The following is a 24,649-nucleotide window of genomic DNA, read 5'->3' on the forward strand; positions in this document are numbered from 1 at the left end:
TGCCCTGGAAAGGAGCTGGAGGTGCAGCTGACACAATTGCAAGTCCACTTTGCTTAGAGGTTGCTCAAGTACAAATGGGCAAAATTGTGCTTTGCCAGCCCTGTGTGCAGTAGTAGTTGCTTAACATTTGCATGTGTTGGCAAGTATTTTCAGGTGTATGTCTTTAAAATCAATAGGTTTTGTAAACAATTCTCATTGTTTAGTATAGAAGATATATTTTTTTTTCAGTTCTGAAATGAAATCTGAATGTAGGCATGTTACTTGCTCATTTTTCATATTATATTGTAGGTTCACAGTTTGTGGTAATTGGGGTGGGGCTGTGGCCAGCCTCATCCCCAGTGAGCTGTGAAAAGCAGGTGAGCAGCATTGACAGCAATGAGCCATGGAGTGCCCAGGCGCACTGACCATCACCAAAGGGAACAGAGGGCACACAGGTGCCATGCATGGACATGAGGGGTATAAAAGGTTGGGCTGAAGAAAAATAGGGGCTGTCACTTGAAGCCTTCTTCAGTGGTGTGCTGTTACTCTGTATGGGTTGACGCTTTCTGAAATTGTCTGGAGATACTCTGTGTATCGTGGCCATCTCAACTGCAACATGTGCTGTGACATTATATGACTCAAAAATATGGAGTGTGGGTTTTTTCTCTTCTTTTTATTTTGTAACTTGCTATTTTAGTTTCTTGATAAATCTCTTCCCCCCTCCAATTTTTGTTTCCCTCCCTTTCTGAGATCTTGCTCTTTTGCACCCCCGTATTTCATTTTCATCTAAAGCCATTCCAGTTTCCCATTAGGACAGATGGAAACTAGATGCTTGCTTTTTTGATATATGGGTATATTTTCAAGTTCAGTAACTTAGCATGGACTTTCATAAATAAATCTCTAAGTTGCTGAACAGCTAAAAGCCACCACCTATTTTTAAAATATTATTTTTGGGGACTGTTTCTTCAGAGATTTGCCTTAATGATTCTTTGGGAGTGAGAAGGATAAAGAATTGTGGATTTCTACAGATGAATGAGATCATAATACCTGTGAAACTTCTGTGAAAAGTGTCAGCAATGCAGGGATAAAAGTAAAAGAGGAAAGATGGAAAGTCTTGGGCTTTGTTTTTCCTATGAGACAGAGAACATATTTATCTCTCTATTTAGTAAAACAGATCTGCATGGGTATAATTTGCTTTGTAAAGGAATTTCTTTCACTCTGTCCATAAATTTACTAATTTAGGACAAAAGGCATTGAGATTGCTTGGCTTAGGAAGTGAAAGGAGGGTTCTCCAGGTTGTTTACTCCTCTATTGCTATATTGCAGTGCTTCTCTGTTTGGGTGAAAAAATTTTTCTGGGTGCAGTAAGCTGGCAGTGAGCAGTTACTGTAGTTCTGATTCCAGCTCTTCAGTGAAGGAACACAGCTGCTACAAAGCAATAGATGAATTTCAGTGATGGCCGTGGGCTTGTTGGTTTTTTTCCCTAAATCTTTTTAAAGCATGGGGTTGCACAAGTATCACAGGTGAAGCTGGGGCCTTCTGGGTATTCTTGATGTCCTACAGGACTCGGAGACAAAATTTAGTTGAGCCACAGGGCTGAGTTGTGCAGTTGGTAAACTCAAAAGCCATAATATTTGTTTTAGCTGCCTGCCTGAGTATGAATCTTTATTGTACTGTCCTCCCTTATCTTTTTGGTTTTTCTTTCAGGGATTGTGAAGTCTAGGCTTTTAGCTTAAGGGCAGCTGAAATTCTCATGATTTAAGATGGGGTAAACAAGAAAAAATGCTCATGGATCATTTGAATTCTATTTTGTAAGATCTTTTTTCAAGTTAACAAATTTGGAAAGGGTTTTCAGCAGTAAGATTAGCTTAGTATGCTTTTTTCTTACTATTTTTTGTTTAATTTATAGGCTTCACTTTAGATGATGGTTAAAACTCATGTTTCAGTTCTATGAGTCGTAGGTTCCTTGGGTGGGTATTCTGTTTCCCTAAACCATATATGGATGAGCCTGAAGAAAAGTATGATAAGAATGCATTCTGAAGTCTTACATTTTTCTCCCCACTTTAGTCATCATAATTTCCCATACATAGGTATTTTGACTTTAGTTTGGTTCTTCAGTGATTTGCTTTTTTAGAAAGATAGAAGCTTCGTTATCCTATGCCAGCTGAACAGAGACAATTATAATTGGTTGAAAGACACTACAGCTTCCAAGTAATTTTTTCAAATTCTGAAAATTTTTTTTTGCTGTCATTCTTTTTGTAATACTAATTCTTATGTAACTTGTTTCAGAAATGTCAAAACTTAGTGCTGAATGATTAAGGAAATAATTTCTTTTTAATTGAGAGAGCTGAGACACAAAAAATTTACAGAACTCAGTTGAGGCAGTATGGCTTGGTATGTGTAAACAAACTGTATATTGGTAGTTCATATGCTATTCAAAACTTTTGGGAATTTATTCCCCAAGGCTAGTTTACTTTCAGTCATTAATACTAGCTTTCAGTGGTTATGCCTGAAAATAACTAGGTGAAAAACAGTGCCTCCCAAACAGACATTCTCATCTCTTGTTTAGCCATGTCACTAAGCTTTGAGGTGTCAGCTGTTCAGGTAGCTCACTCAGTGGAGCCTGCTGAGACTTTAAATAATCATGGAGAGCTTTCTGTTATTGACTGTAGCCTTTTTGTACTGTGCATTGCAATGCAGTCAGCTGGGTCGTCTTAAGTCCTCCTGTTTTATCTCGCTCTGAAATTCAGTGATATTGGGTTGAAACATTGTCCAAAGAATTCAAAGCCAATGAATGATGCTGGGTTTTTTTTTTCATCCAAAGGTTGTTGTATAAATCTATGTACTTGTTGGAAGCAAAGTAGGAACCTTTTGCTCCTAATTTAGGAGCTGAGCAAGTTTAGCTAGCTAAGCCATGCCTTTGGAAAGCCTGCCCACACACTAAATGAATGGAAGGGTACAGCTCTTGCTTCCAGCTGAAATTCAGAGTCATCTTGTACATAGCACTTTCCTGCTGGTCAGGTAGCAATTAGATGAACCACAGAACATGCTGCAGCTAAGTGAATCCAACAAACTAAAAGCTTGCTTGAAAGTTCAAAGGAGAATTGCTGGGATCAAAGTGGAAGGTTGCAGGGTAAAAAGCAGAGTTCAGTGACTTGTACAGGATGATAACTACCCATCTGCCAGGAAAATGGGTGGGACTGAGGGTGAGTTAAGCAACAGGAATAGCAGCCTTTCTCACGTTGTGTACCTTAGAGTTTTGCTGGGAATCTTTAGAGCTGCAAAAGATTTGTAAAGGCTGTGCAGTTTTTTAAGGTTGCTGCAGTAAGTAGCATAGGAACATAAAAACAGTAGTAGATATAGATGGTGGACAATGGCAAGTACCATTGGTAGATTGCCATTTACTGAAACAAAGGCAGATTGCTATTGAACATGAAAATATTTCCTTCAAATTAAAGTTTAAAGATGTTTTTTCACTTTTAATTTCAGGTACATTGTTCTCTGGCCCCCATATAGTTAATACCACCTCAGGAAGTTGAAAATCCAGCAGAGGGAGTTAAAGAAGAAACCATTAACATGTTGGTGTTTTAGTTTTCCTTTTATTTTTAGTTTGCTTGCCTCCAGGGAAATGCAAAATATCACCTCTGAGTTGCGGCAATTGCAGCCATTTTACCATTATGTTTTTGAGGTTTTGTCAACAAAACTATATTGTGGTGGGTTAAACCAAGGGCAGTCATATTAGGTGGATATTTAAAAACATCACCTTCTTTTGTGTGAAAACGAGGAGGCCATCATCAAGAAACTGTCTCTCACAACCTGAGAGCTTGTAAGTTCAATTTGGGATACATTTTCAAATTCCTAACCTCACAGTCCAAGTCCTTGATGGAATAAAGGTTGGTAAGGTTGCTTGGGAGAGTAGCTCAGGTGTTATAATCAGCAGAAGCTGATAAAAAGCTGGGGAGGAGGTAAATTGGGACATCACTATTTGAACAGCAGTGAGGGATTGTGGTGGAGGTTTGCACCTGAGAGTCCCTTGTGAAAATGAAGTGAGGACAGCTTTGGATCCTAGAAGTTCTCATCTGTTTGCAATGGATCAAGTGGCAACTAAAGTGCCTTAATTGGTCATCTTGCTTTTTTTTTCTTAACCAGTGAGAAACATCTGTGCAATTGCTTTATATGAACTGTTGCATAGCACAGATGTCTGACAAATACAGCAAAAAGTAATTCTGAATTTGACTCTTAGTTTGTTTCTTAAAAATACTACTTGTTTTCAGACAGGGAAGTCAAGTTGGGGTTGGTTTGTGGAGGTTTTTTGCTTGTTTTGGGTTTTTTTTGTGTTTGTTTGTTTTAGTAATTTTGCTGACTCTACAGATATTTGTTTTAAAGCCTGAAACCATGCATATCTTTCAGATATGTTTGGATTAGCCTAAAAATAAATGCTTATCACATGTTGTTATTATATAGACTGCATTCTTTCATTCCTATATTTAAGATCAATATGAAAGTACTTGCCTTCCATTATAGTTCTGCTATAGCGATTAAACCACTGTGATGTATAATTATGCTTTTAGAAAACAAAGATTAAATTGTTAAAGCAAAAAAATGCAGTGAAAAAAACATGGCTTTACACAAGCAGATCATTAGTAAGGTAATAGCTTTGGCTTGATGTTTAGGTGTACAGTAATTTAGAAGCCTATTTTCACTCTATTATAAAACTAAAATAAAACAAATCTGTATTCTGGTTTAGATCTGACACAATTGATTTCTGTCTGTGAAGACAGGAGCAGTGAAGGTTCATTCACATATATTTTTCCTGAAATGACATAATTCAGTAGGAAGTGTCTCATTGCAAAGGCTGCAGAAAAAACAGTGCAACATCATTTTGTAGCTGTGTGATGCTTGACTGCATCAGTTGCTGGTGAGGGACCGCAGGAGTTGAGGCAGTATCTGGAAATTAGATAATCTTACTTGATCTTGGCATGTGCTAGATGGACACTATGCCTCAGAATACAAGATGAGGATGGGCTTCCAGTGCTCTGCCTAATGGATAAAAGACATGATAATGGTAAATGACTGCTTGTGATTTAGAATAACTTTCTGGAATACCAATGACTTTCTCCTGTCTTACAGAATGAAAAAAAACCCCAAAACTGAGTTGAGGAGTACCTCTGCAGACAACAGGGAATTGCTTAATGAACTCCACATTGTTCAGTTCATATGTTCTTGCTGTAAGCAAGAAGTAACATTTGCAAGCTGAAATTTAATACAGAAAGCATCTAGGCTGAGTGAGGTTGTGACTGGTGTCTGACTGTTATTTAACAGCATTTTCCAGCTTGCAAACTCCTTTAAGTTAGTTTTGCTTTATGTTGCTTTATATTCTGCATGTTGCAAAGCCTTCTCATTGCTGTTGAAGGGTGGAAGCAGAATGTGAGATATGTGCTTAAACACCCCCACACTAAAGAGAACTTTAGTAGTATAGATGCTTCTAAGGAGTAGAGTGACTGTATTTCCCAAACATTAAATATATGTATTTTAGGAATGTCGGAACACAACTAAGCTAAACTTCATTATGGAAATCTAAAAAAAAACCTCTTGAAAACCACAGGAGTTAATTTTGCTGACTATCAATATCCCTGTGATGTACAATAAAGCTTCTGCTTAACAGGTACAAGTGCCAACTTCCTACATGATGGGAAAGGAGTCTTCACTGACACTGCAATATTAAGTCAGCCTTTCTGTGGCAATTATATGCCAGGTGCTTTGGACTCTGCCACTGTTATCAAGAGCTGTTGTGGCTGTATAAAGACAATCCAGGCACTTTTTACTTGTCATTATCTCTTCACACAGGAGATGCTGAAAGATGGTGTTGATTTCTGGGGGTGGGGAGGAAGGGACATTGGTTTGGGGTTCAGTTTGGGTTTGTTTTAGAAAAGGGCAGAAAAGGAGCTGTGGAATAGTTCAGATATTGAAGACTGATAGGAAAGCAATTTTGTTTGCTCTTAGTGTGATTTCCTGGCTAAGTACTGCCTTTTAGTTTTTCTGAGGAAAAGGTTCGTAGCTGTGTTTCAGGAAGCTCTTTTGGTTACTGCTTTCCTCTCATTTATAAATAATCCCCAGAGGGGAGTTTAGGTTTGTTTTTTTTTCTTTAATGAGTTACAGAAAGCCATCAGAAAAGTTATATTCTTAGGTTTTTGTTACATTTTGTTTCATTTGAAGTGATTTTAATGAAGTAGTATTCTCCAGGAGGCCTTTGATGCAATTATGGCTTTCATTTCCTTATTTTCTAATGGACTTCTGTGGTATTCATGGTGACAGTCACCAATATCCCATACGCACTGCAGCATAATGTAGAAAAACATATTTTTGTTTCTCTAGTAATAATACCTGCTGTAGGCAGGTGCTGATTACAGCTGTTTTAAAATGCTATATTACTTTCAAAATGTCCTCCATCACTGATCTTACTATATCAGGTGGGTTTTTATTTGTCGGGACTGATGTAGTGGTTAAGCATAGGTTTTAAATTTTTAGTTCCATTTCTGCTTTTGCAGCAGACTTGGCTGGGCCTTAATGTTTGATTTCTGAAAACTAGACATTTCCTCTTGAGAAGATAACCTTTATTTGCCTTTCACGTAGTCAGATCTGATCTTACTTGATAGCCATCGAGGCTCTGAGGGCTTCAGTAGAAGATACTAAGAAAATTAAAGTATCACAATGATAAATCAGGGATGACTATTACCAGTCATTTTTGCTTAGTTCCTTGTGAAATAAAGTGTGTGTTCTCCCCTCAAATATTCTCTTGTTAAGAGCCCCATAGGCAAACACTGCTTGTTGCAGTTCTTAGTTTTTGTTAATGATGTAGATCTGCTACATCTGATGTAGATCCTTTCAACTGTTAAATAGTATTTTGGTTTTGGAGTGCACATAGGTTTCATTTCCCAAAGTGAAGTTTCCTACAACAAAATAAAATTAGAGGAAAGGTGTGCACCTCAGTGCTCTGATGAAACACTGTAGAGTTCCATGGCCCAGTAAAATAGACCTGAGTTTTTCATCTTCTAATGCTGCTGTTAGTTCAGTATTAGAAGTGAAATCCAGCTTTGCCTGATGATTGAATAACAGAGCTGTGTATAAATTGGTGTTTTGTTTTTTTTTTAATATCCCTGCTGCATCACGTTTTCCAGTGGAGTGTGTTTTAGCCTGACACTGAATAGGATGTGTTTCAGTGGACGTGTTCGGGACTGAACACTCAGCGTGAAAAATAACAAGAGAATTAAAAACTGTAGGGTTTGCTTTGTCTGTGTGTTGTATCAGTGAACCTGTTAGTCTGGTATCCAGACCCGCTGTGGCTGCTTTCTGATGATTCAGCCTGAGGGGGGAGTGAGAACTAAAGCAGGCCTTCTAACACCTGCACGGTGAGAACATGGGTGCTTACACAAGACTTGTGGGTTTGATTATCACAAACACTTGTAACTAATAATTAAACTGGGGTCTTATAGGCGTTGGTTCATGTATCTATCAACATAATTCTTGTCTCAGACAGGCTAACAACATTGAGACGTTTTTGCTGTATGTAGGTGAAAAATATTTTCTCACACTGATTTTTTTTTTTCCAATTGCACTTTCCTCCAATTTTGGTGCACAGTGTATCCCCAGTTTTACCTAATTCACAGTGAGTTGTTCAGGCAGAAAGTCAGACAGTTTTCTTTACTTAATTCTGTGCACCCTCTCTGCTTTTGGGAGGGTCTACACCAGATCTGAGCCTTTGTCATCTTTGTGGTTTGAGACTTGAGACAGGAAGTCTTCAGGATTCATCTGACGCTTCAGTTTAGTCAACAGCTGAATCCTTATTCCCAGCAGGAAAAAAAAAAAAAACCGCAAGCCCTTTGTCTTTTCGGTTGCTCATGTGCAAATTCTTTCATTCATGGAGATGCAGCAATTTGTGGCCTTGAAAGGACTTTGGCTCCCTGCTGGGGCAGAGGCCCAGAGGACCGTGCTTTCCTCCTGACCTCATGGTGCTTCTGGTGGAGTCCTGTGTTGCAGCCTCTGCCCAAAAAGTGCTCAGAAAAGAAAGTTTCTCTTCCTTCCTGTGATGAGTAAGGAGGTTTGAGAGACCCTGTCTCAACTTCATAAAAATTGTGCACTGCCCTTTTAACCTGATGCATTTGTTTGGTGTTTGTGCCACAATGCTCCTCTGTCTTGCACATGACCTGACACACCACTGGCTGCTGCTGGAGATGTCAGATCCTTGCTCTCCTCAACCCCGAGGCAACTAATCTACAAGGGAACTGTTCCTGCCAGTTTCAGGCAGCTCTGGGAAGCAGGAATTGGGATGTAAAGAGAAGCAGGGAAGCAATTGTCAGTAAGAGTATTATATTTCAGAGAATTAGGAATCTTTCAAGTAAGGACAGCATAACTTTTAGCAGAAGTGGCACATCTGCAGCACAGAGATGTTAGGGTTGGATTATTGTGCTGAATGAGATCTCTTCTGCAAGGATAAGAGATGACAAAAACTTGCCTTTGCTTCTGGTCCATGGGAATTTACCAATAAAACAAGTAGCAATAAATTTATTGAGATGAAATTTAAAAAAAGTTATTGATATATCTCAAGAACACTTTAGGTAATCATTTGTCCACTTAAAAATCTGGGCCATTTTCTTCACTTGCATAAATTCTCAAAATGGAACTCATAGATATAGTGAGGGACTTATGACTGCTTGAACCAGAACTGAACCTGAATGGTTTGTTTTTACTTAGTGACATCTGCTTATGAATGGAGTAAATTATTCTTGTTCTTGTATATTTTCTCAGTTTAGACTTAATTACACTTGATGCTAACAGTGTTTGATCCCTACTTTGTAAAACACTGGTATATGTTAAGCTTTAGCTTAGCATGTACCAGTTAGCTTTAGCATTCCTGTGGCTGTTTTAGCTGAGCAGAGTTTGTCTGTTAACATGAAATCTCAAAAAAATTTCTATCTCTTACATTTAAATTTACAACAGATTTATATGTTTTCATATTTTGGAATCTTTGATATTCTTCTTAATGCCTCAAACTTCTAAGTTTATGATGTCTGCTGAGTATTTTCTCGCACAGTTTTGGCAAACCTCAATTTCCTCACATTTCAAACTCTTGCCAAGATACAATTTGAATATAACTTGGAAAACAAGTTATATTCAAACAAACAACAAAACCCCATGAAAATTTGATGTCATATTTATGTGGGTGTGGCTGAGGACAGAATCTTCCAAAATAAAATAAATGTGCAGTGTGAGAGGTTATAAGCCATTGCCTGAGAGGCACAAACTTTATAGAGAATCTATGTCAGCAGCCAAGACTGGTTTGAAGCTGATGTTTGATGTTGCTTTCTGTTTGGAATAAACTCTTCACCAAATAGTTAAATGGATTTTCTGAGTGGCAATTATTTTCAGGGATTGCTTCTTTGGCCTAGTCTGTTGTTTCTGTTTAACCTGTGACTGATTGCTGCTCTGTAAGAGAGACCATCTTGGCAAAAAGGAATGGATTACACAAGTAATGTGAGTTTCATTACAGGGGAGAAGGACTTTTAACACTCAATGTCTTCTGGAGGGAAAATGACCAAACCTAGTCAGTCAGTCTGTTTATTGACTGTATATTATCGTTTTTAGCTCCTAAGCTTCTATGCAAAAAATGGAATGTAGTATATATTCTTAAAATGTATTACAGAGTGTAGGAAGCCAAAGTTTTAATGAGGACAGTGACTTCAGAGGTAACTAATGCTGCTTGATTGCTAACAGATTATTTTTCCTTTACATACAAAGCCCCTGCACATGAGCAGACTATAAGTCTCAGTGACACAGGAGTCACTAAAATGCATGTACTGGGATAAATATAATGTATAACAGGTTTTGCAAGTACAAAAATGTGTAATATTTTCCATTCAAGTCCTCTCAAGTCCTGAAATTTTTAAGTGTGCCTGCTGTCAGTACTGATCTTGGAGACTATTGACTGAAAGAGTTGCCAGTTATCTCCTTTCCAAGTCTTGGCAGGAAGGTGATGACTGGACAAGTCAGTCATTATCCACAAAGTCTTCTTAACTCATAAGTGACTGTTCCATTAACTTGATGCTTAAGTGAATCCTGGACTAATATTTCTGTGTTGCATCTCTTGGAGCTGTCTATAAAGGAGCAATGTTGAATAACTTAATTATGTAGAGAGTATGGTTATGGGGTTTTTGTATCTTTTGCACTTGGCTGAAGGGAGCTGTCCTGGAGAATAAAGCTGCTAGTGCAATTTGAGCAAGTTGGAGCAAGGGCAGATTGAAGTTTCCCTTGTGGCAGGGCTGCTAGACTCAGGTGGCACAGTATTGTGAACAGGGGATTACTTGGAACTTGGGACAAAATCAAGTTTCAGCACAACAACACTGTCGTTAAAAAACAACAAAGAAAAAAAGAAAAATCAATATGAAATCTCAGTTACCCTATAGAGGGTATTTTGGCAGGAAATGGAACTAGGGAGAAGAGAATTAGATGTCTCATGTAAGTGGCACTTTCTAGCCACTTTTGTGAAAAACTGTTAGGTTGGGTTTTATTTAGGATCCAGATAAATCTCAGAATATCTTATGTAAATTAATAAAATATGTGATTCACGTTATTTCTTTATTTTAGTCAGAAAGCAATAATCCTTACTAATATTAGCCACTAAGATTAGCTATTTTTGCAATACACCATATAGTTGTTGCTTACAAATCCTATGGTATGCAACATGCAGAGGTGAGTGGAGGTAGAATGCTAGTGCTGAAATTAGTAATAATCAATTCAATGTTATTGTTGATAATTTTAAAGCTGGTGAGTTGGTGTGGGGGGAAGGTCAGGAAAATCATGAACTGATTCAGTGGTTTAATCTGGTAGATTTATCTTGGTAGGAAGGATGGATTCATAACTTAGATGCCTGTTTCTTTTTTATACTAGGAAGGACAAATGTATTTTGGGATAAAATATGGTTATAAAGTTTTGAATCCCTCTTGATGTGGAATAAAAAAGGTTCTTTATTTAATGAGAAAGACTTAATCTGCTGTAAAAGATAATGGAACTTGAGGCATTTATCAGCTTTCCTGGAGAAACATAATACCTTGCAGGGCTGGACCTGGACTGTTTCTCCTATCAACAAGTAATTAGCAGACAGAGCAAGTTGATCAAGATCTGACTAAAGGACACTGTGAAACTATTCTTTCTGGTTGCTTTTTCTTTTTTTTTTCAGAAGAGAGATGAAAAAGGTTGTAAATAGTTTGTGGTTTTTTCTGAGGATGTACTCCTAAGTTTCTATTTTAAAATTACACCTTTCATTTTGATCATGATGGTTTTCTTGGCTGAGGTGGGTTTCTTTTTTGCCTCCCATACATTAGCATTAGAGAATGACCCTTTGTTAATAATAGCTGCACACTGTGGGTGAGGCCAAAAGGAAGTATGAGGGCGAGCTGGAGTATTGCAAATATTTGATATTTACTCTTGACTACCCTTTTCATTGTATAATTCTACCCAATGATTTTATTCATGAGAAAAGTGAAGAATTCATCCGATTCTTCTCATGATGCACCATGTTCCTGCTGTTTGGTTTTCTATCTTTTTAAGCTCCATGGAAAACTTGTCTCATGATTAGTCACTGAATTAAATTACCTCTTGACATTTTCAGCACTTTTTTTCCTGCCTGTCTATCAGTCTGAGTGGGGTTTGTTTGTGATGTTTTTGTTTGTTTGCTTTAAGTTGCTCTTCCTACAGAGGATCTGTCAGACTTAGCTGCTACATGTGTAGGTAGGTTAAAAAAGAAATAATAGATACAGAGCATGTCATTAATGGTCTAATGCTGTTCCCTGCCTTAGATCACTGTAGATTGCTAATGGTCAGGCAGGCAAAAGGGAAAGCTGGTAGAAATTGGCAGGAGCTGGCAAAAATGGGCCCAGGTGATCAGATTTCTATGATGGCAGATATGAAAGTCTTTCAATGTGGGATTAGAGAGCTCTTGTAATCAGTCATTTCAAACTCTGTGCTTCTTGGACTGGTTGAGCCTGTAGGAAAGTCTTGAGGTAGGTGAGAGCTCTCCAAAAATCAGGCTTTGTGCATGTGGCTGCTGGAGTGAAGATGACTATGGGATATCACCTATGGAGACCAGAGGGTGGCTGGCACTATTTAATTGATTTCTAAACCATGGTAGCCCAAGCTTTGTGTAAACACACAGAATATTTTTCAGGACTGTGTAGAAATGTTTCCTCATTTTTGCAAAAGACTGCAGAAATCTTAAGTCTTTCACAAGTCAATGATTTATTTTCCTCCTTGTTTGTGGATGTTTCCCTTTGAAGATAGCACTTGGGCCAAGAAAAATTGTATTGTTCATTGGTCTGCTTAACATAAATGTGTTATTAAGAGATGTCTAAGCAGCTGAGCTTTTCATCTTTGTCCAAAGAGATCGTGCAAAAGTGCATGCCTAAAAATTTATGCCTTTCCATGCCTAAAGATTCTTGTAGGAAGCAGCTGAGACCCGTGACTTTATTTGCCATGAAAAAATGCCTTCAGGTAGTAGAATGTGAAGCTGCACTTCTTCCCATGACTTGCCAAGACAATATCTTTTAGTAAAGCAGAATCCATATAAAAATAATTTGCATGATCAAATCTGCCTCCAACTGTTTGTAACTAATATTTTCTGCAGTCAACGAGCCAATACTTTCAAAGCTCTTATATTTCAGGTAAATAATTAAAATTATTAAAATGTTCTCCCCATAACTGCTTTTTTTTTTTTTTTTTGTTAACATTGAAACGGTGTGTAGGTTCTTCTGTGTGACTGGTTGGCATTTACCATTCACGCTCTGAAGTAAAACCCTTCTACCCATTTCTGGTTTAACTCTTGCAACCCATTCAATACCTTTCTGAAAGTTCAAAGGCTCATTAGCTAGCATGTAAATTGTGATGCCATTGACCTTGCATATTTATTTTAAGCTGTGTCTCTAGTTATTTAGCAAAAGACTTAAAGAAGCAATCTGAAGTCGGCCATAGTTTATCTTCACTTCTTAAATGAACACAGATACCTCAGTGGCATGATCTTTGGTGACATTTTAATTCTATTGGCACACTTTGAAATAGCCAGCTGGGACATCACAGGCAGACATCAGTTTTGAAGCCTTTCAGATACCATCTAAATGCCAAGCTTTTGACTAGTAAAATAATGCATTTATATATAGATTAAACACACAGTAATCAGAAGTGCCTTGCAACACATGTCAGTAATTGTGAACAGCTGCATCAGAGCAATGCAGCTGTTAAAACTCCTTCATGCCCCAGATTACATGTATTTGGTCCAAATTACTCATGGGTATATCTGTATGCTTTTGGGGGGGATACAGAGAGTCATTTGGGATGCATTCATTTGCTGAAATCAGTCCCTGATTATATTTTATAAAGAGAGTGCATGATATAAGCAGGCTCATAGACAAGTCTGAAAATAATCTAACATCATTCTTGCACAGCAAGCAAACACCACTGTAACAGAGTTGCAAGGTGCTTGTGTGTCTAATATGCTTCAGTGCTGCTGCCTCCCTTCAGGCCTTAGCTGGATCTGCAAAACACACAGTGCTGCTACAAAAATACCTTATCATGGAATGTCTGGGCTTGGAAAGGATCTTAAAGATCTGGCTCCAAGCCCCCTCCCCTGGGCATGCATGCCTCTCACCTAGACCAGATTACTTGGATCCCTATCCAGCCTGGACTTGAAGACTTCCAGGGGTAGGGCATCCACAACTTCTCTGGGCAACTTGTTCCAGTGCCTCACCACCCTCACAAGAAAGAATTTTTCCTCATGTGCAGTCCAAAACTAGCCTCTTTCAGTTTAAGGCTATTACCTTTGTAAACAGTTCCTCACCATTTTTCTAGTAGGCTTCCTTCAGACATTGAAACACTGCAGTTAGGTCACTCTGGAGCCTTCTCTTCTCCAGGCTGAATAACCCAACTCTCTCAGTCTTTCCTCATAGGAGAGATGCTCCAATCCTCTGATTATCTTGGTGACCCTCCTCTGGACCCAATCCCTGTCCATGTCCTCCTGTGCTGGGATCCCAGAGCTGGTGCAGCCCTGCAGGTGGGGTCTCACCAGAGCAGAGCAGAGGGGCAGAATCCCCTTCCTCTCCCATTTGCCCACACTGCTTTGGATGAGCCCAGTTTGGCTCTCTGGGCTGCAGGCATGTGTTGCCGGCTCATGTCCAGCCTAACATGTAGCAAACCAGTTACAAAATGGAAACAAGAATGCCAGGAGTGTTCTAGCCTCTGCTTTCATCACAGTGTGTAGCTATAAAAACAATTTGTAGTAACAGCTGATGTTATTCTGTGCCTGTTGCTGAGACATGTTTTGTGCCAGTAGAATGTTTGAGGACTGGAACGTTAAGTTGAAGAAACTCTTTCACTGTGATGGAAACCAGTCGTGTTATTGTTTTTGTCATCATGCTGCCTTGTGTCTTGTTTTTCCCTTGGGGGTTTTTATTAGAGGAAGTTTTCAGCAGCCTCTGATTCAGCTGCAGAAAGTTACGCCCTACAAAGGGAGACCAAGAGCAAAGCTGTCAAGGTCTCAAGCTAGGAAATACAGGGGAAGCCTGTATTGGTTGGGGGAGCTTTGCTTTGGAAGTCTGATGTGCTTTGCATGCATTGTAATTTCCTAAGGAATGCAACAACACAGATCTGGTTTTGACTGTGCTACTAATTTACAAAGACCCTGATTAAAAGCTTCCTGAGAATTGCATAACTGTACTTTCTGTAGTGCTTTGGGACACTGATCCTTTATTTTTGTTTCTTCTCTATACTAGTTATGTAAGGATAAGTGTTTTTAGAAAGAGCTCAGAAACTTAATAAAACAATGACTCTCTGCAAATGTTAGGCAAATTTTCCTGCTGCTGCTTGGGCGTCCAGTGCTAGGGTTAAGTCAAATGCCCATCGAATTCAACAGTTTAGTGAGACTTCCAGAAAGATAGTGAGCTTGAAGAAATCTGACCCAGGTCCAAAAGTGTTCTGATCAAAAAGTTTTTAAAGTCCTGCTGGTTTACTTGCCAGAACCTGAAGTAGCTTTGGGATCTGGCAGTTGCTCGGCAGTAATGCATCAGCAGTGGTGCTTCCTGCACTCCTGGCCAAGTCCAGAAAAATGGAAAAGCTTGCATTTTGGAAAGTTTAAACATCTCTTAAAATATTGCTCTCCTTACCTTTGAATTTGAATAGCATGTGAATATATTTGAGAGAGACACTTTTGTCCCATTTTTCAGAAAGTGGAGCGGGGGGGATTGTATTTGGTGTTATCTGGACTGTGGGACATGATTTATGGCATTTATTTAAAATCTTATGAAAATTGACCTATCACTGGGGTAACAGGAAGAACATTAAGAATGGGAAAATGATTTTCACTGGTTTTTCTACTGTGGATTCTTAGTGGGTCAAAATCTGATAAAGTATGGTTAGCTTACCTGACCTAAGGATGCCCAAGTTCATTTTATCTCAGTCAGCTGTGTAATCTGTGTCCTTTTTTCCTTCATAAACACTCATCTTGTTATTTGGGTGCCATGAATAATGTTACTTGTCTCTATTTACACTTTTGTTTTCCCAATGCAGACTATGCCCCACACCTGTTGCTTTCCCTTGAAAAATACATCTCTCCAACATGCATGGTTTATGATGCTAACTTGCAGGCATTCTTTAATTATAAAAGGATATGTGGTGATCTGTCAAGGGACAGTTGTCTCTAAATGGATTAAAAGAAGCTTACATGGTTTAAATATGGGCTATGCCCTTCATATGCTGAAAATAGTTCAAGTTAGCTTGAACTGGCCACATAGTGTATTTAGTACCTATGCAGGTAACTGGTTATTTTCCTAAGCTCAGATAGTTAATTTTGCACCTCTGTGTACGTGGGATGTAAAGAATAGGGAAAAAACCCTCAGAGAAGTAAGTAAACTGACAAGTGTTGTTAGATAAACTGTTCCCAAGCTTCAGCCCACAGGAAAAAATGAGAGACACTGATTAAATAAAACCTGTCCTCTGCCATGCAAGTTCTCAGTTGTTGAGAATCAAAATTTTAATGTTTAGCTGACTCATCAGCTCTTGCCACCTTCCTCTAGTAAACAGTAAAATGTGAATAAATTAATGATTGCCTGTTTGGAAAATAAATGTCTTCTTGAAAGACAGCGAGAGTGTCATGAAAGCATAACAGTATAAGAAAGATGGGGTGTTTGGTAATGCTGGGAAAAGCAGGCAGGTTTTCAGGTATGAAGTATTTTCTAGAGGTCTGAAAAACTGCTAAATACAAATTGAGTAACGCCACTATGAGTTAAACTAGATAAGTATCTGTTGCACCACCTCATGTAAAATAAGCGGTAGCTACAGAGTTGAGTGTCCAAGTAAAAGCTGAATTTCACAACTGCATTGTTTTAATGGCTTTTTTCCACACAATTTTTTTGAATAATTACTACCTTTGATAAATTCCAGGATATTGTCAGTAGAAAGTCATGTCTATGGCACAAAACCCTATGAGGTAATAAAAACACATACTGTGCCTGTCAAATATTACTCACTTTGGCTATGAGGCAAGATGAAAGTAATGTTTGCAGCGTTGTGACAGATCTCAACAGGCTTTGTGATGATCAGATGTTTTCCATCAGTGATTAGCTGCCCACAAAAGCAACTTAATTCATATGCTGTAAGTGTGGTGTGACTGTTACCCCCTAAGTATTTTAAGCTGAGAAGGATGAAAGGTATTTTTTTTTCAAAAACTAGACAGTGAGAAAGGAAAACTTCGTAGTTAGCGATATAGTTGGAGTCAGATGAGCTTATTAATTTTTCTCTTCTTTCATGGTTGTTGCAAACAGCAGAAGAATAGTAGGACTTTGCTTTATGCACCTTCACTTAATAATTGGTTCCTTGGCCAATTTCTTGACTGCTGGAATGAACTGTTAAAGGCCTCTGCTGCTTTCCAGTCTGTCTTGCTTAGCTTTTGCAGAAAACAAAATAATTTCCAGCTGCAGCTCATAGTGTGACAGTTCATCTTTGACTTCTCTTTCCTGTGAAGGCATGGTAAGACCTGTTGGCCAGGTTAACTTGAGGTCTTGATACACAGTTGAAAAGGAAAGGCAAATATAAGAAAACTACCAAACTGAAGTTGTTAGAGATCTAGAACTACAGTAGACAGCTGTGTTGAGACGTAAATAGCTTTTCTCAGCATGTTAGACCTGTAATACATGCTGCTATACCAATGACCTTAAATATATAACCATATAAACAATACATGGAAATGATTAAGTGCAAGAAAAGCAAGGGTCTGTAGTGGAAAAGTTAACAGCTTCTTCAAGTGCATGCTCATTAAATTGATACAGTAATAACTCTGGCATGTGCTTTATAGTGCTTCAGCTCTGCTATCCACAGCCAGTGCTACCTGTGGTGTTTTTCCCTTTGGGGATGGCCTGTGGAGCCCCCCCCCCCCCCCCCAAACATCTGCTGCGGTGAGGACTGGTTCAGGTATGTGCTGGTGTTACGTTAGGTCATTGGTTGGAGACAGGAATGACAGAATCTCTGAGATCTTGCGACAAACAGCTCTGTTTATTGTTCGGTGCTCCCTTTTATAGGGGGTTCAAAATTCCTGTGCTTGGACAGCTGTTTTGTTGGGGTCTCTGCACCACCCAGCTTGCTGGCCAATGCGATGTCTGCATTTAGGATTGAATGGGATTGGCTGGGGGTCCTCTGTTTGGGTTCAAATCTATCTTAGCATTGCTCACCTAGGGACTTGTTTATTTATTCTCTGTAATGAACTGGGCTTAGCCAAATTGGATGTAAGACCAGATTTATCTGTCCAGCTACAGACCCGCTGGCTTGCAGAGTGTCTGTAGTGAAGAGGCCCCTGACAGCCACTTTGCCAGTCAGATCCTGTGCTCGTGCACCTTGAGGACGAGTATTCATCCCTTGCTGCTGGGGTGACATGGGAGGGAAGAGAGAGGTGTCTGAGAGGCTGACAGGGAAAGAAAATTGGCTGGTTTGCTGGTGGGTCCCACTGAGAAGTCGGACAAAAGCTTAATGATATTCATGACCTTAATGGGAAATAACTGAACCCATAGTGTGTCCTATTAAAATGAACATGAGTTTATCCTTTTGAATAGATTTATCATCATGTTTCTTTATTGATGACTATTACCATGTCCCTGGCTTTTCTGGAGTAGTCCCAAGCTTAGTGGTTTCCCAACAGCCATGCAGTTGTGCTAGGCTTTCTTCATGTCTGCATATTGTAGTTAGGATGATGCAGAGCTTGAAACACCGCAGATGGAAATTCAGAAGCTAAATTATTAGGTTGCTTGTATTGTTCCTTGTATCACCTGAAGTCAGGAAAAAGTAGGACATGGTAGGGCAGCTGGCATTTTGACAGATTTCCAGACAATACTTTTGGAGTCTGGGTGGGTGACACCACTTCCCACTTCGCTGCTGACCTAGTGAAGAGCAGGGCTCTTCTTTGCTGTTGCTGACTGACACCTCAGAAACAGTTTTCATGCCATATGGTTAACTACACTTCCACCGTCCTTCTCAGACTTCCTGGAAGTAATAAATGGGTGAGCTGCTTTGTAGAGGAGAGGTGTGCTTAGTTCCCAGAAGAAGTAAAATATAAACTAATAGCTCTCTAAATTGCCAGGTTTTTAATTTGAGAAAAAATGCTCATTCCCACACACATGCTTAAGGGAAAAAAATAAAAAGCCAAATAAGGACATGCTGAAGATGGGGGAGCTGTTTGTGGTGAATTTCCAGTTAAAATAGATATGACTACACTTTTGAGTTTATTTGGGCTATGTTTTAAACAAAGGAGGTAATTTAAACATTAGTCACCATATTGTGGCTAGCACTAGAAAAAACAATTCAGTGCTTAGTTTTGAATTTTTTAAATTATTACTGAGATTTGATGACAGACTGAAGTCAATGTGAAGCTGAGGCTTTTTTTTTTAAGGGTTTTGGAGGCCTACTAGATCTGTGAGTTATTTAGACCTATGCTTTTCTTTAAGATGTTTGTTTTTAAAAGGTAGCTTGCTGTGTTAAAGTTACTATCTAATAAGCACTAAAAGATAAAGAAAATCAAATGTGTAAATTATAGTTTCTTAGAAAACCAGATGTAATTGATTTATCTTGTCACTTGCACTTAGCTGTTATGTCAATACTATTACTTAGCAAGACAGTTTTAGGAAGGCTTAAAGAAAAGAAAAATATAGTTATAGCAAGGCATAACTGATAAAAATTATCTTGATTATTTAGACATGCTGAGCTACCACTTCTATCTAGGCTGCTTTATGACTTTTCTAAGACAACTGGAAGCAATCTGCCATACAGGATTGTAGGGCATCAGCCATACTTGGTACCGGGGATGCTTTACCTGTTCAGGCTTTAATCAGGGGAGTCATGGACAGGTGTGTACAGATGTGCCCTCCTAGTCAGGGCTAACCATAACATGGGAACTCCAGATTGCCAAACTTTCTGCCTTCCTGGGGGCAAAAACCATGTTTTTAAAAGCCTCTGACAGAAGGTAAGTGAGATAAATTCTGTGGTATTTTTTCCTTAGCTTTTTGTTTGGTTTTTGGTCTTGCTGTACTAGAATAAAATATTATCTGCCTGCACTTAAATTCTCTTTACAAATGTATTGGTAGGGTTGCCACAGACCACAGGAATGAGACTATGAGGAGTAGTTGTCTTTGGGAGGTCTTAAAAACAACTAAACCTTTGTGGGTAGGAATACCAAAGCAGAGGGCAGTTTTTTCTTTCCTAAAATAACAGCACTGTTTATTTTAACACATAATGATGAAATCACAAACCTTATTTAAATTTAAGAGGAGAGACCTAAATTTGATTTGGCCAACTATCAAGCAGCCAGAAAAGCAAGAATATATTTTTTTCTTTTGCCTGACCTAGTGCTTCATTGTACCCTGGTGTGCTTGGGGAGGCACGCTATGAGGTTGTGAAGTACTCTATAGTGTAAGCCAAATGTAAAAGGCTGTCACACACATTCTATTAATTTATCCCCTTTTAAACTTACTGAAAGTGTAGCATCTGTTGAGAGTGACTCACAAACTATCTCTGTTCTAGTGCCCAACTACCCTCTGGGTGCAGCACTGACATTTCCGCTGTTTGATTGTAATTAACACTATTTGTCATAATTTGGTGCGTTCAACTAAATGTAAGCTGGCATAATAAACTAGAACAAAGAGAATGACTGATGAAATAAAATGTTGACAGCCATCTCTTAGCAACCACAGTGACCAGAGTACAGATTTGAAAACATTGCTGTTTCTTAAGGCAAAAAAGAAAGAAATCTTTTTTTTTTTTTTTTCAGTGACTGCAAGAGATTCCAATTTTCATTCAGTTCTACTTAATGATGATTTTGCTGCCTCTGGTTTTCCTTGTGTTGGGCTGTGAACCAAGGTTTGCAATCTTGAGGCCACAGATATTTGCCCTGGCAAGATTGCTGAAGTGCTGATGTACCAAAGGATGTTGCCTGGGGCAGCGTGTGCTTCTATAAAACTGTGGGAAACACACTTGTATGTTTTTGTATTAATGTATGCAAGGAGACCATTTCTGAATGTGTGTAAGTTGCAACAAGAAGCTTAACAATTTTTGTGTTCTTCTATTGTTATGAGCCAGAGCAAAATTGGTAAGAAATTAATTGTGTCTATGATGGGGAAGGGGCTTATGTTTAAGGAAGAAAATAAATATATTTGGATTGTTCCTTTTTCTGTGCTTTAAATTATGTCTACATTTGTTTTTATTCAGAAAACCCCCAGTGAAAGTCATGGCTTTGTTAAATGGCTATGTTAAATGCTTTCTGCTTGTCATCTTTGTTCCACGAGTTTGCTAATTTACAGAAAGTGAATTTATTTAGCTTTCTCCCCTGTCAATTGAAGTAAAACGAAGCTAACCAACAGAACTGCAGACTACAATGGCAAGACCATGAAAAATTCAGGTTTTCAGAAGGAAGATCTGACCAGTGGCTTTTCAGGGTTGTAGTATCTGGTGCCAAAACTTGTCTCCTGATGATTCACTAGCTAGGAAAAAGGAGTTAGTTTTGAAAATTGGAAGGGCAGGATGCAAGACAGGAAGGGAATCCTTCCTCATTTCTATCCTTCCGTTAGAAAGGTTCAGTTCAGAACAACAAATAAAGTTTGGAGGAAGTTTTCCATCATTGACTTCATTTGGTGGACTTGGCAGTGTTAGGTTTCTGGCTTGGTTCAGTCTTAAAGACCTTTTACAGCCCGGATGATTCTATTACTCATTGAAGGTGTTGCACCTTCTTGTTGTATTTCTCACAAGAGTTTGAACAATCCTTCTGGTTACAGAAATATGAAAACAGCAAACACAGCAGCTATATTAGTACCAGAGTTGTGTGTTCCCCTTGTTTATAGAAGTGCTTGTATAAGCACAGTTACCTTCCTGTGACTTCCCCATTGAGTTTTTCATCTGCTTTTTAAGTTATGGGTACATTACAGTCCCTTGACTAAGGGGGTTTAAATGGATGGGGGATGATGGGGCTTTAAATGAAGTTCAGAAGAGACAGCTCTGACATGTCCTTTGGATTCTAGGTTTCATGAAGATTTAGAAGTTTAGTGGCTGAGGGTTTGCTTCTGTAATGTTGATTATTGAGATAACAGTGCTGCCATTGATGATCAGTCATTGGAGGTGATGTATCAAATTGTACTCACTGCAGAAGCATGAAGAACTGTAGTTTTAGCTTTAATGATGTGGTTTTCCGCTTACTGGTAACTATAGAAGGGTTCTGTCAAATAGCTTGACTTTTTTTTTTTTTTTTTTTTTTTTTTTTAACTGGGTGAAATTCTTGGAAAATGAATGCATAATAGGGGAATTTAAAGAATGAATAGTTTTTGCTGGGCCTACTGCTTACAGTGAAGAGTGGACTAATTCATTTTCCTAATAAGGCTGCTCTGGAAGTTGGAATGTTTTGAATTACATTAAATGTCATGAAAGTATTCATCAGAGAGGACTGTCTTGTGGTATGTTTAGACAGCAAATTTGATCATGTTTGGTCAAAATGATCTGTTTACACAAGCTAAATATGGCTGCTTCCCCCCCCCCCCCCAAATAAAAAATGAATTACTTTGATTATGAAGCTGTGCAAAAAATTAATGGACTTTTCAGTAATAGTTTGTCAGTAAGCAATGACTTCAGCTGCTGTTTTTGTTGTTTATAATAATTCTTATGAAGTTTGATACAGTAATCATTTGCCAAGGTCTTTTGTATGAGTTGTTTATAATAAGCCTAAATACTAAGCTCTTATGTCTTTGCTTTGTTTGTATGTTATTGAAAGTATTGCATAAACTAATATGCTGAACTGCTAGTTTTAAATCATTCAGAAAATACCATGCTTCAAGCCATCCTGCTGTTTTTCTATTAAGTAGTAACAGGGCAAGTGTGTCATCTCATTCTGAAAACCTTTATCATGAGTTATTAATACATTCAATGGGACCAAACCTGCATGAAATCCTAATATGTTTAATTGCTAGGTGGCAAGTGAAGTGCTAACAGCTAAGGAATATGCATGATTCTGTGGTTTAATTACTTTTTGGCTGTGCAGTTCACTGGTATCTATGAAAATAATGTGGGAAATAGCCCTGAAGGAAGAATTTTCTTAAATGTGTGTGTTGGATGTGTTTTGCTTTTCAACTTGAAGTGTGCATTTCCTTTTGTACTGTCTTGTCTAACCACCATGCATTTTTCACATTATGATCTTGGTGGCTCAGTTTGCTGGGCATTTTCCTTTTACAATATGGGATAAGTCACAGATTTTTTTAGTCTGATTATGGTCTGAAGTCAACAAGGCCAAGTTAAACTGTTTTAAGTAAGTCTGGGGCACACAAATTTATGTCCTTGGTTCAAGTATGTTTGTGGGGAAAATGTTATGTTGTCTGTCTGTTTGAAAGGAACATCATGAACATTTTGGTTATCAAGGTTGTTTTTTTTTTTTTCCCACCCTTTTTTTTTTCTTTTTATATGATATTTTGAAAACTCTGTCTTTTGGTTGTCTGGTAGTAGTGGCATGAAATAATTTTTGCTCAGTACTGTGTTGATGAGTATAGAGGCAATGTCATCCATTGCAAACTCAAATTTTATTATTTTGTAAAAAACAAAGAAAAAGAAATGTTTTCCTTTTATGTGACTTAAACAGAAGTCTGGCATTAGCAAAGAGAAGTTTTTTTTTCTCAAGTGTGAAATATGGTAGTTGGCTTGAATAATCAATGTCTTCCTAATTCTTCCTGTTGGTCCAGCTTAATAGATATATAAACCATTTCAAGTTACTGTAGTAAAAATGAACAAGTGTACCTAAGGTAGAGATGATCTTAAGAAAGAAATGTTTCCATATGTATTGGCATTATTTTCTCCCTTCCTGTTGCTTTTGTTGCTGCAAATTGACAACTCTGCAATTAGGAGTGATTAATGATGCACCCCAGCGCTGTGGAGGGCCAGAGGTCAGGCTTTCATAGGCTGCACACTCTGTGGGAAAGGGGAGAAGGGACCTGTTCCCCGGAGTAGACAAAACCCTCTCTCTGTTAAGAATTGCTGTTGATGTGGACATAATGTGTGTCAGCAGCCATGCACAAGTGGGGAAGGCCAAGTGCAGAACATCATCTTCTAATGCTATGCAATTTTTCTTTTATTTTTTCCTTCTTTTTATTTTTTTTTTCGTGTCCTGTCAGCATGGCATCTGGGTTATATATATTTTCCTTTTTTGTAAGGTAGATACTGAACCTGCATTAGGATTCCTGTTGCTGGGATCCGATGAGCCCAAGGGCCAAATGACTTTGAGGGAAGGAATAAAAATTGTGAACAAAATAGTTAAGGGGGAAAAAAGAAGAGGAAGAATGTAAAATAAAAGAAGAGTTGTTAAAGGCAACAAGTATGCCTAATTCAATTGTAGCTATCCATGTTTTTCTGAAAAGATGGTTTATACAGCAGAAGTGGCTTTAAATTTGTGGCCTCTGTTAGCTGATTTCCAGTTAAATGAACCTTTTTGCCTCCCTAGCAAATTGTCTTTTGGAAATGAGAACCCAGCTGCAGGTTTTCCAAACCTTATTCAGAAGATGTGTTGGAAATATGACACAAATATGTCAAAAAGCCAATTTGCTATGAGAACAGCATGAAAACACTCACATGTACCAGCACCAATGTTTGCAAACAAAATGTTACTGTATCAGATTTTTTTGCTGGGTTTTTAATTTTTTTTTTTTAATTTTAGTGTATGTGTGTGTATTTTTGCATATAAGTATATGCAAATGTGAAAAAAACCCTGATTGAATGAGATGCTTTTTACCTGTAACACATTGCCATTTCAATTTAGATATAACAAAATCTGTCAATTCTTTTTCTACGTAATCCTTTTCATTGCCATACTTCCTTTCCTTCCCACCACCCCACAGTAGTTTGAATGTGCCCATTGTTTGGGAGAAACTTTTTGCCATTACTATAGAATTGCAGTGACATTAACTTTATTTTTGAAAACCAAAGACTATGTAAAAAGTTTCTGTATCATTTAACTTGCCAACTTCTTTGGGAGAATTTGTGTTATTCTAAAAGGAAGTGTTCTGTTTTAGGCCTCTATATAAGCAATGCGCTATTTAAAATATAAATAGTGATAGATTGATAAATTG

General features: G+C 38.3%; 1 protein-coding gene across 5 annotated transcripts in view; it reads left to right on the forward strand.

Moving 5' to 3' along the window:
- PDLIM5 (PDZ and LIM domain 5) overlaps positions 1-24,649 on the forward strand; it is a 125,822-nt gene that overhangs the window by 44,580 nt on the left and 56,593 nt on the right. The window lies entirely within an intron of this gene.

The sequence above is a fragment of the Vidua macroura genome, chromosome 4, assembly GCF_024509145.1.
Source record: "Vidua macroura isolate BioBank_ID:100142 chromosome 4, ASM2450914v1, whole genome shotgun sequence".
NCBI classification, from domain to species: Eukaryota; Metazoa; Chordata; class Aves; order Passeriformes; family Viduidae; genus Vidua; species Vidua macroura.